The sequence below is a fragment of the Zalophus californianus genome, chromosome 8 (genome assembly GCF_009762305.2).
Source record: "Zalophus californianus isolate mZalCal1 chromosome 8, mZalCal1.pri.v2, whole genome shotgun sequence".
Taxonomy (NCBI): Eukaryota; Metazoa; Chordata; class Mammalia; order Carnivora; family Otariidae; genus Zalophus; species Zalophus californianus.
In genome coordinates, this window is record NC_045602.1 from 69552008 (window position 1) to 69565714 (window position 13707).

The 13707-nt window shown below is 35.3% G+C and overlaps 1 pseudogene; it reads right to left on the reverse strand.

The window, feature by feature from the left end:
• Nucleotides 1–1815: 1815 nt before the first annotated feature.
• Nucleotides 1816–1943, reverse strand: LOC113938856 (annotated as a pseudogene).
• Between the last annotated feature and the right edge of the window lie 11764 nt (nt 1944–13707).

Below are 13707 nucleotides of genomic sequence, written 5' to 3' on the forward strand. Positions count from 1 at the left end.
CTATAGAGTTCCATTCCTTAGAGTTAAGCATTTCTTTCTTTCATTGTATTAGCCCATGTCCTGGGAAGGGTGAACACTTTAAATTCATAGATACTTAGAGTGAATTGATTTACTCTCTGGTTTTCTTTCACATGAACCCAGAGCAGCAGGAAAGCAATTTTACATAGAGTCCACCCCTGCTGAATCTGATGTTTCTAATCACAAACAAATATATAGCAAAATGTTGGCTATTTAGTTATCAGGACAGAAAGGAAAAATGATCTTCCAATATGGTAGAAAGAGCTGGGACAAGATAATTTATTGGCACATTAATTTATGTGTGTTATTTTTCTATTCCCTCACCTCTAAAACACATGCAAATTCTAAGCAGGTAGCTAAACATTTAGAGATTTCTTCCCTTGTAGATTTGTACAAGGATGGAAAACACAAGCTTTATTTACCTTTGGTAAAAGTTTAATTTTATTACTCCCATGATCCAGGAGTTGGAATGGGGTTGAAGGAAGAAAGAAAAAGCAGAAAAAGGAATGTGCTTGAAAGGAGGAAGAAAATAAGATTTTTTTCTCTCAGACCGTGAAGATAACAGAGATGTGTAGGACAAACATAGCAATGGAATTGTTGTCTTGAGTTTCTTTTTTCTTTTTCTTCTCTTTTTTCCAGTTTTGAATGCCAGCTTACCATAACCTACAATTTACATAAGAAACCCTGAATTTACTCCCTTATAAAATGGAAAATATGATTTTTCAATATTTTAAATTAAAAAGCACCTTCACATGCATTTCTCTCCCAATCACTCATTAAAAATAAGTTGATTGACATTCTCCAGTAATGGATAAAAGTCTGTTCCAGGACTGGGGCAGGTAAAGTAAAAGAATTCTCTTGGAACATCTCATTGCACAAGAAAGAAAGGAAGTGCTAGAAGAATAATGGGGACCTATCAGAAGGACATAAAAGGATAATGTGAGCATCAGATTATATAATGAGTGATGAATTACAATGTATTCAGCAAAATAAGAATCCATGATTCCATACTGAAAAAAAATTAAACATTCTTAAATTCTTATATGGACTAGAAACAAAATAGCAATGATGAACCAATGGATATTAAATATGGGGACAAATCAACATCATGCGACGGTTGATATAATGCAGTAAGAAAGACACCATATCACTTTGTGGTATTACTGCCAAAAATAATACATAATCTGTATTTTATCATGAGGAAACATCAGACAAACCCAAACTGAGGTGACTTCAACTAGCTCATACTTCTGAAAAAAAATATTTTAGACACAAAAAGGAAGTCTGAGTATCTATTCTATATTAAAAAGACTAAAGAAGGGTGCCTGGGTGGCTCAGTCAGTTAAGCATCTACCTTCGGCTCAGGTCATGATGCCCGAGTCCTGGGACTGAGCCCCTCATCCAGCTCCCTGCTCAGCTGAGAGCCTGCTTCTCACTCTCCCTCTGCCTGTGTCTCCCTCTGCTTGTGCTCTCTCCCTCTCTCTCTATCAAATAAATAAATAAAATCTTTAAAAAAAAAAGACTAAAGGGTGGCTGGGTGATGGACATTGGAGAGGGCATGTGTAATGGTGAGCGCTGTGAATTGTGTAAGACTGATGAATCACAGATATGTACCTCTGAAACAAATAATACATTATATGTTTAAAAAAGAGAGAGAAGATAGTGGGAAGGGAAAAATGAAGGGGGGGAATCGGAGGGGGAGACGAACCATGAGAGACTATGGACTCTGAGAAACAAACTGAGGGTTCTAGAGGGGCGGGGGTGGGGGGATGGGTTATCCTGGTGACGGGTATTAAAGAGGGCAAGTATTGAATGGAACACTGGGTGTTATACGCAAACAAGGAATCATGGAACACTACATCAAAAACTAATGATGTAATGTATGGTGATTACACTTGATCTTAGCCAAAAGGCCAAGAAGCGATGTAATGTATGGTGATTAACATAGCATAATAAAATAAAATAAAATAAAAAGACTAAAGAAACAGGACAAACAACTAAGATGCAATATGTGATTCGGAATCAAGTTCAAAAGTAGGAACAAAATAGCTATAAAATAAAATTGGGACTATAGATGAAATTGGAATATGGACTATAGATTAGGTAACAATTGTATCAATACTAAATTGTCCAACTTTTGATAATAATAATATGGTTATACAGATAATGCCCAGGTCTTAGGAGATACAAATGAATTACTAAGATGTAAAGAAGCACAATATCTCCAACTTATTCTCAAATGATCCTTATCAACAATGATAAAACAAATGAGACAAAAATAATTTGGGTAAGGGATAAATGAAAGTTCGTGTATAATCGTTACAAATTTTCTCTTATTTGAAACTACATAAAAATTAAAAGTTACAAGAAATATAGTGAGTTGGGGTTAATGGTCCTTAAAGTTTCCTTCCTTAAAACTTATGATTTTAGGAATTAGTTTCATCATGAAAATTTGTCCAGTATTTCTCCAGGAAAAAATCACTCCTTCCTCTGAATTTATACCCTTACAGCCCTCCTCATGTTCCATTAATTCATGACTTCAATAATTAATTCATCAATTATTTATTGAGTACTTAGTATAAGTTGAACTGAAATAGACAGCGGGACTCCATTATAAGCAAGAAACAAAATTTTATAGAGTTATAGCCTATCTTACTGTATTTTGAGTAGATATGTCTTATTTGTTTACTAGAATTCTAAAATCTTTTAGAACCCAATCACTCATGAACATGTCTAATATTTATGTCAATTAAAATGACAATTGAAATATACTATATGTTAATTAATTGAATTTAAATTAAAAATAAATAAATAGATAAATAAAATGACAGTTGACTATCCAGAATGTCACTTGTTTTTATTTTTATATTTATTTATTTACTTATTTTAAGTAGGTTCCATGCCTAAGGTGGGGCTTGAACTCATGACCCTGAGATCAAGAGTTGCATGCTCTACTGACTGAGCCAGTCAGATACCCCAATTTAACCTACTTAACCCACATTTAAACATACTTGATATAGAAATTAAGATTATGTGATAAATTTATTTTATAGGTAAAACAAAAATTTTGAAAAAATTTTGAGAGTCTGCAATATAACACTATAAAGGAAGAAAAGATGTCCTATGTTAGGAAGAAAATAAGGATGGGCGCCTGGGTGGCTCAGATGGTTAAGCGTCTGCCTTCGGCTCAGGTCATGATCCCAGGGTCCTGGGATCAAGTCCCGCATCGGGCTCCCTGCTCCTTGGGAGCCTGCTTCTCCCTCTGCTTCTCTCTCTCTCTCTCTCTCTCTCTCCCTCTGTCTCTCATGAATAAATAAATAAAATATTTAAAAAAAAATAAAAATAAAAAAAAGGAAGAAAATAAGGAAACTAATATTTATTGAGACTATACTGTGTTCTAGAAATTGTGTTCAGCAGCACATACCAATTATTTCATCCATGCAACAGATCCATAAAATAGATATTATTAGCTCCTTTTTACAGATCAAGAAACTGAGGCTTAGTATATTTAAGATGCTTATGTAGGTTTATTCATGTTTGTAAGAAGATTTTTTGAATTCAGGGCTGTTAAACTCTAGATCATTCCACCATTATCCATTCTGATGACTTTTGGCCAGTCATCACATTTTCTCTTTGGAGTTGAGGGAGAAAAAGATGATATGTCGAAGGAGAAGTCAAAGAAGTGAACAAGTGTTCAGTTGGCCTAATAGATTTTTATATTGTTGTTCTCAATTATTTTTAATCCATTTACCCTTTACATTTATTGAAAGCATAATTGCTGCATGAATGTGTGTTTGTCAAAGTATATTCAGTGACTGGTTATCATGATCAAAATAGATTATACAGTTATTTCTTTTTGGAATAAAGAACAGAGACCTGGAAGTGTCAAGAAAATCCATAAATACAGTAACTTACATTTGTTAACTTCCAACATGTAAATGATTTTCAAATGAAGTTTTCTACAGATTTCAAATTCTGAAATCCATATATTTTTTCATATAAGAATAAATCCTGAATTAATTAACAGTAGATGAGTACATTTTTACAGTATTATTCACTCAAAATTTCCAACAGTATTTTGAAAGAGCAGATATCTTACTTAGCTCCTTGATATATGCAGAATTAGGTGCTTAAAAACAGACAATGAGTGAACATTAATGAAAAAGAGTTCTACCTTTGCTTGGAAAAGAACTGAGCAGATGGCGTATTTCTCACTTCCCCACAACCAGATCAATCTTCCATTTCACAGAGAGTGAGAAGGCAGTAAATGAGTAATGATGGCAAAGGAAATTGTCTCACATGTGGAATCACCTGATTCCCCTATCCTGGACATAGTCAAAGAAGGTCTGGTTGTGAGGTAGACAGATAGTCTTGAATTTCTAGAATAAATACAGAATGTAATTAAGATGTGTTTTAATTTCTTTGAGGCAGATATATTTGTAGAGAAAATATTTTGTAACTTAAATTATAACCATAAAATATATATAAAAATGTATCTCTCTTTTTATATATTTATATTTGATATAAAGTAATGCATAAGAGTAGAAATAGTGGGTGCCTGGGTGGCTCAGTCAGTTAAGTGTCTGCCTTCCACTCAGGTCATGATCCTAGAGTCCTGGGATGGGTCCCACATTGGGCTCCCTGCTCAGCAGGGAACCTGCTTCTCTGCCCCTCCCCTGGCTCGTTCTTTCTCTCCCTCTCTCTCAAATAAATAAAACCTTAAAAAAAAGAGTAGAAATAGTAATGATCAAGGGACAGAAAACCTGAAATCTTGTTTTTAGTCTATCAAAAATAAATTGGTGATTATAAGCCAGTCACTTAAATCTACCTCATCCATACTTTCTGAAAATGAGAGAAACAGAATAATCTTCTGTGATCCTTTCAGTCTTCAAAATTATTTGGCTTTACTTAACCAAACTGAAATCTCTGTGCCAACTGCTGTGCTTCTTCTTAGGAAAAATGAGAAAATATATAGAAAATTTTATGAATCAGATGAGGAAAATAAAACAACAAACCTAAGGCTAAGAATAATTTTGCACTGAAGTGATTTTTTAGGTCTAGGACCAACAATAAAAATTACAATTATTGAACTGTTTATATGTCCCAGGCATTGATCCGTGGACTTTCCATATATTTCCCATGTAATTATCATTAAAAAATAAGCATGTAGTTTTGTTTCTGTTTATTGATAAAGAGACTAAGGCTTGTAGAGGTTATTTTGATGTCACCCAGATAATAAGTGATGGAGCCATATTTTAATAACTTTGAAACCCTTTTTATCTTTGGGCTACTATACTTTATGTGGACTCTAGTGCTCAGGGAAGGCTTTTTTAGGGCAAATAAACTTGGTAAGACTTTAAAGGACTTAAGTAAGAAGGGTGGGAAGGAAGGAAGAAGAAAAGGATTGGAGTAGTTTTTATATTCTTATGTTTACTAAAGTCCAAGTTAGACCCTACATAAACAAACACAGACACACATGATCATACACACATATATATTAAAATATATAGTGCATTTTACGTATAATGAGTCTTTCAGCGAGTGTTCATTCTTACTACAATTCTTAGAGCAAATATTAGCTGCACTAACATCAATGAAATCAGCCTTTGTCTCTTTTCTGAATTATCATTCTTTTATATTCCTCTATAGCTTTTTACAACTTGAAAAATTCACAGCAGTTGCTCATAAATGCAAAAGGAGTAAAATTTTCTAATTGGCCACCTCCCTTCCCAGACATGATGTATTTATAACAAATACCATACTAAGTTTATGTTTCATTTCCAACAAAAGTATGCCCATTAACTTTTCTTCAGTACTCACATTATCTGTTAACTTGGGTGTTTAAAGCACAGGGACAAGGACCTATGGGCAGAGAAAGTTGCATTGGGGTCATGAAAAGTGGCCCGTTATGTGCTTCCAAGTTAGGAGGAGGTTAGGGATAATGTTAAGTCTCTAAGGAATTTGGAAACAAGGTTTCCAGGACCTTGAGGAGGCTAGCTCTTGTTGGGAAAGCATCATTTATTACTGTCTCATAAAACCTGAGTCATGAGACCCTTCAGATGTATATATATCGGTGGGTCATATGCTTGGAGGATGATTACCAGCATATATCTTGGGGGGTAGAGATAAAATGGAAGTTTCTAAAAGAACTTTTATCTGTTAAAGTAGGCTTACAGGGGCACCTGGGTGGCTCAGTTACTAAGGGTCTGCCTTAGGCTCAGGTCATGATCTCAGGGTCCTGGGATTGAGCCCCGCATCGGGCTCCCTGCTCCGCGGGAAGCCTGCTTCTCCCTCTCCCACTCCCCCTGCTGTGTTCCCTCTCTCGCTGTGTCTCTCTCTGTCAAATAAATAAATAAAATCTTAAAAAAAAAAAAAAAGAAGTAGGCTTACAAGATCATGGGCACAGGGAGTGGGGGGAGTAGGTGTTCCACTAGGATTGTCTTTTGCCCTTAGCAAAGTGTCAACATGGAGGCAGTTGAGTCCCTAGAGGAATGTCACCCTGCCTGTTTCAAGGACTTGTCAATGGGCTGCAGGTAGTAAGGAAATTTAATAATTTTTCTTCTGTCTTTGTTTCCCACATCATTAACTACATTTTTATAATTCATTGAATTTTGTAAAACTTGAACAATAAAACCATCGATTGAGAGTTTCTCACCATTTCTAGCTTCAGGGTCAAATTAAGGATGTTGTCCGTTAAAGTCCTTCATGGATGTTCTAAGAGTACTTATTCAATGTATTTTCAGTATAATAAATGTGAATGAGGGGAGTCTGACTGGCTCAGTCAGTAGAGCATGTGACTCTTGATCTTGGGGTTGTAAGTTTGAGCCCCAGGATAGGTGTAGATATTACTTAAAAAAATATTAAATAAATGTGAATGAATTAGGATAACAGCTTGAGAATTAGTCTATCACATTTATTTAGCACATAAAACTCTGACCTTTGATCATTATGTTTTTCTTTTTCTCTTACTATTTTAATCTCTTCCCAAAATTTTACTAGGTCATAAAGCAACTCTAATCATCAGTGCCTTATCAATAAAATATATAATTGCTGTAAACTCAAATGTCAGCATGCTAATGAATGCATTTCAAACTCTGATTTTCTCACAACATACAAATGTGCTTTGAATCTAGCCAGTTAGATGATATTTTGCTTGGCTGGGTTAATCAGTTAATTAACATGTTTTTATTAAAGGCCTACTATGTAAAGCACTAAGTTACTTTCTCATTAGAATAACTAATTTGCATGATAATATCAACAAAGACTACCTGAGATGATTGTCTTCTCCTGAAGCAATTTTATTTTGTAACATAAAAGCAGGATCCCATTCAGAAATAGCCAATATCAATGCCAGTTCGTTCTTGCTGTTATTAGGGGTGGTGGATAGGGAAAGACAATTTTTTTAAAATATAGGACAGTGATGATTACAGTTTAACTTCAATTTTAAGAAAATATTTGAATAACTTTAATATTTAGTTTTCCTTTTGAATTACCTATGGAAATTGCAGAAAGTGTATTAAGCTTTCTCTGCTTGTGGTAGGTACTTTGCTTGTGTTGTTTGATTCTTCATAATTCTGTGAGATTGGTGCTATTATCCTTAATTTACAGATACTGAAATTCAGAGAGGTTAAGAACAGAAATATTAAGAACTAAAATATTTTATGCAAAATCAAGCAGGTTGGTACATAGCAAATACAAGATTAGAACTAATGTCTTTCGTGAGTCCCTGTGAGCAAAGAATTCAGAGTTTTTACAGCATAACATTGCCCACCTAAATATATATGTTACAGTCATGTTTAAATTAATCACAACTTAGGACCATTTTGCTGCAAATTTCACTATTATCAGAGATTGGGAAATGTTGTACCTCAAATCATGTTTTCTTTTTTAATATTATTGGATTGTGAGTATTTCTTAGTATGATAAAAAGTACTATCTTTTCCCCATCACCAGCATGATAGAATATTTGGCCCTATTTTAAATGGAAAAAAACTAAGAAATAGTGCAATATCAGTAACCTTGCCAAAGGTGACAAAACAAGTGTGCCCCGGAGACAAGATTAGAACTTATTCCCATTTTCCAAAAGATATGACTATGTCTTGTTTCCATGAGGATACAAGAATATAGCAATAATGCTCTTGCTGTGTCAGCTTTGATTTGGCACATGTTGACATTTGGCCATTTACATTCTTTGTTCCTTTCTTTGTTGCCTTGGATGTGTTTAATTTCTCCTTCATGTCTTAGAAGAGAGCAACTTAAAAAAAAGCATAATAGTTTAATAACTCATTCAAATAAATGCTTATTTGTTTAAACTTGTGACATTCTATTTAAACAAATTTGCTGTTTTGTTTACCTGAATGTGATATTGTTAAAATACGCAGCTGTCTTTGTTTCAATGTGGGATGTTTTAGATACACTGCCTGTCCAAGTATATTTATGTTCTTGTATATTTGAAACCTCACACCTCACTACACACTTAACAGCTTATAGAAACAGCATCCCACTCATGTGGGATGTCAGATATTAGTTCTTCACAACAATGTTGTCTATGATTATTTATTTAATATAACTTATTTAAAATGTATTTAACTATGCCTTGTTAACGAGTTTTTAGTCCTCTTGGAAACCAGTTTACCATTTTAAAATATAGCATCTTCATGTTTTCAGAATCTTTTAAATGACTGCTCAACTGCTTGCTCCTTAAAAAACAAAATTATTTTCTGTTTTGATAAATATTTTTTAAATAAAATCTCCCTCTCCAAAGGGACATATCAATTGAATTACTGCTGCCCCCTACCACTAAAGAGTAGAAAGAAGGAGAGGAAGATTTTAGGGTGAAAGTAGAATTACTAGTGCCTACAAATTGAGCCTGTTAATGGAAAAGGCTTCTCATCCATAGCTACAGTCCCACTAGCATAACAACATAATTAGCTTTGGAGTTTTAGTAATTACCAACTGGATTCCCAAGGAAAACAGTCTTGAAATTACTGCTGTGTAATCACAAAGAAAATTGTAGTTTCCTGTTTAAATTTATTTCAGCTCATAAACAGAAATATTTGCCAAAGATCTTGTGATAAAGGATAAGCTTGGGAAAAAAATCTCTAATTTCAGAAATCTTTGAGAGGTTTCTCTATATAGCTTCACTTCAATAATTCTTTATCCCAATATCCTCTCACCATTTGTAGCCACATTTGGAACATTGGGGCCATTAAATTAAACAAACTCAATCCACTCAACCCTGTCCCTTCCCATGACTCATTTTGACATGCGCCTCTGGTCTGAGATTCAATCTCCTGCCTTCTAATTAGTCATAATTACTACCCTAGGCTCAAACTTCAAGATATTTCATTCTATACTAAAAAGTACAGTACAAAAAATAAGTATATTTTTATTATTATATATACACACGTATATATTTACTTACATATATATATACTTACACATACATATTTTAATCCAAAAGAATGGAGTTACTTAGATTAGTTCTTACTTGCTGTGTGACCATGGTTAAATAGTGTAACCTCTCTTTTTTAATTTTTTTTAAGATTTTATTTATTTATTTGACAGAGACACAGCGAGAGAGGGAACACAAGCAGGGGGAGTGGGAGAGGGAGAAGCAGGCTTCCTGTGGAGCAGGGAGCCCGATGCGGGGCTCCATCCCAGGACTCCGGGGATCATGACCTGAGCTGAAGGCAGACGCTTAATGACTGAGCCACGCAGGAGCCCCAGTGTAACCTCTCTAAACCTGAGTTTTATTTTCCAAATTCCAAGGATATACTCCTTGTTTTATAAAATGTATTCAATAAACTATACTGTATTAGTAATAATTTTGATCAACTGTAACTAAGTAAATTCACCCATGCTGTTTTCTCTCATACCACATTATCTCTGGCAAACTTACCCTTGCCCTAATGAGAAGCTCTACCATATCCTCAGTCATTTTTTCCCTCCTTCCCTGAACTGAAGCCCAGAGGTCCTTAATGACATTATTCACTTCAAGCTACTGCCTAAGATCTTATTTTCCTCTATGCCAAGGCCACATTTTGTACTGTGCATCCAATTAACAGAACAAGGAGGAAAGTTTAGCAGTTCTGTTCCTTTCTGAAAGAGTGACAATTCTTAAACATCTTTCTTTATCAGAAATCAATGAACTTTCTCCTTATTATTCTCTTTATTGATTTATTTTTTTGCTACTATCATCAAAAAATGTAATGGACATTATTGTAGGCCACCTACATTAATCTTCATGACCAAGGCATTCATTTCTTCAGCTGCCCAGAATGTTAGTTGCTGGTGACTCATGGCTGAGTCCCTCTGCAGGAATAGCTTACATTGTAAGAAAGCTGCCTCAAAACTTCTGCATGTAACAACTGTTTGTGGTATGGGTACTGTGTCCCTTGACTTTATTAGAAAGTCTCTAAAGGGTCCCAGGTCTAGTACTTTCCATGGGATCAGTTGTGGCCACTTTTGCACTTATACCTCAATTCAACTACTCCTTCTACCCGGTTCTACACTCTTCATGCCTGGTAGATGTTTATTATTGAGATCTCATCCCAGTAAGCACCCCCCACCACACACACATACAAATATCAGAGTCCCTGAGTCTATTTTTCATGGAATGAGATTCATGATAGTTGGTACAGGAGAGATCCTAGGAAGTAGACTCAAAGATAGGATGTTGGATCTGCGTCACTCACTGGCTATCTGTTAATGAGGATGTCATCACACATTTCAGTGGAGCACTGATTGCCCTTAGCATAAGTTTGTAATTCAATGTTAATAAGTTTATAAGCAGTGAACTAGGAGGGGATACAGGAAGATGGAAATGCACTGATAAGTATAACATTAGAGTTGTTAGAGAGCTTTGAAAATAGTAGGTATGCATACAAAGGAGTCACTGATGCATTGAAAACACACACACACACACACACACACACACACACACACACACACACACACACAAAGGCTTGAAGTAACTGATCACCAATACAAGGCTAGATGTGAAAGCCAGAAGGGCTCCTTGAAGATTTTATAAAGACTCTCTGCCTTGCAGCTAAGGGGCAAAAAAGCTGTTCCAGAAAATATTGAATTCTCAACCCTGGCATGTCTGCTATGCTAAAGTTAGGACCTATATTGGGAAGAAGTGGGACCATGAGACTTTCAATGGGGATATTTGAGACAGTGCACCTGAAAATCATTAGTCCTTATATTCTTGTCTGGGGCTCTGGAAATAGTTCATCCGTCTTGTAATAGGCTAGATCTTCCTCCACTTGTTTAAAAATAATATAGAGGACCCTGCCTTGCAAGAATATATGTACTTCTCCCTCCCTCTTAAGATTTACTGTCACTTTTTCTTCTGGCCACCAGACTAATAATTAGGGTCAGGTTACAATCATCCAGCCAGAAAAATATTGAACCTTCTAAGGGAGAAGGTTGTTATTTGCTGAAGGGTCTGCAAGACGCATCCAACACGTACCATCAGTACAGTAGAGTGCATATGGGACTGTATCTAAGGATGCTAGATAAAGGAAAATAATAGAAATTTAAATATGAATGATAATATCATTTTAGAGATATAGCATTTAAAAATCCTTAAAAGGACCCTAAAGATGATACTAATAAATACACTTCAATGTTGCTTCTTGCACATTTGGAAAATTCAATGACTCACCTTAAATAAGCTACAAGTGCCAGAAAAACTGTTACAAACAATGGAAAGGGAATAAAAATTCTTAAAGAATTGGACATGATGGAATGAATATACTATATAGTGACCAAAAATCTCCCTAGGCAACTGTTTTGATACAGGTCCATGAATGTGCTACATTTACCAAAGCAATAAGAAATGCTCTGATAAAAAGAAGCACTCATATTTTTTTAAAAGACTCAATGGTGATCATTTTGTAAGCAAAGGTTAGAGTAGGTGATGTAGTTATAGACCTAGCTTTCTAATAACGGTGGGAATGTTAGGATTTCAAAATAATATAAGTCACTTGGTGGCACTTGATAATAAGAAGCAAGATAGGTGCAATTATTGTTTTGAGCAGCAGGTCAGAGTAGAAATCAGAAGGACCTCACTTGAACAGAGCTATAAAAATTGTAACATAATTATGTATTCCTAGTGGCAAGGTAGATGGGTAGTCAACAAGGTTATTGGTCCATTTATACACCACTAACAAATCAGGGATTGGTAATCAGGAGACTGAAGACAGCTGCTCCAATAATGTCATGATTCCTTTCCCAGGTTCCAGACATGAATGAGCTTTCAGAATTTATTGACTAATTGGGAGGGAAGGACCTGTATGAACATGGCAGGTGTATACATAACAATTTCTTCCTTCTCCATAGTATCACACAGATTTATATTCATATACCCATAATAGTAGAGGTAAGGGTCTTCCAGATATTTTGAGGATAACAGACACAGAATCTGAGCTGATATTAATACCTGGAAATATAAGATATCATCATAGAAATCTTGTCAGAGTGGAGGAATATGGAGTCCAAGTAAAAAATGGGAGTCTAAGCCAAGGTCTAACTCACACCAGGTTGACTAGTTCCAGTGGTCATTTTCAAGGCACCTGAAAAGAATGGACATATTTGGAGGTTGGTTAAACCTTCACGTTGTTTTTGTTTTTTGTTTCTGTTTTTTGTTTTTTTTAAAGATTTTATTTATTTGAGAGAGAGAAAGAGAGATAGCAAGAGAGAAAGCATGAGCAAGGGGAAAAGGGAAAAGCAGGCTCCCTGCTGAGCAGGGAGCCCGATGTGGGGCTTGATTCTAAATGAAAAAACAGTGTTACATCCCAGCCAAATAATTGGCCCAATTGCAGCTATAATCCAGATATCCTTGTTATAGTTTATGAACACAACTTTAGGTGTGTGGTATATTGCTACTGATCTGGTAAGTGTACTCTTTTCCATACTTATTAAAATGAGAAAAACAAGAAGTTCACCTTATATGGGAAAGGCAAGAAATATATATTTCTGGTCTTGTTCTTAGGCTCCTACACTCTCTCAAAATGTAATTCAAGAAAGTAATATTATTCAGATGTTTTGCAGAATGACGTATTTGTCCACAATATTGAAGACATTATGTTAACTAACCCAGGTGATCAAAAAGTGACAAATACATTGGAAGCTTTGATAAGAAACATGAGTTCTACAAGGTGGTCTGCCACATCAGTGAAATATTTAGGAATCCAGTAGTCTAGGATCTCCCAGAACATCTATTCCATAGTAAAAGACAATTTTTTTGGTCTCTCACTTCCCACCATTAAGGAGAAAGCTTATCACCCATTAGGCTTTTTCAGGGTCTGTGGAATCACACTTGAATAATATTGATTGCCCTGACCCATTTACTGAAAGCCAAAGAAGGCTGTCAGTTTGTGGAGTAAGGGGCAATGAAGGAAAGGCAGTAGGTTCATGCTATGATGCAAGCAGCCCTGCCACTTGGGTGTACATTATGGAAGTTTTGTGGTATTATTTTAGACATCTCTGTGCTAAATGGAATCTATTAACTCCAAAACTACAATTACAACTTAAAACTTTATGGTTCTGTAGCAAATATATCTTATCTACCTGGGCCCAGGTGAGACAGAGTCTCTGGTCATGGAGCATCAAATGGTCAGCAAGAGCTATTCACTTTGAACCAAGTCATAAATACAGTCAGGCCAAGAAGTAATCCATCAT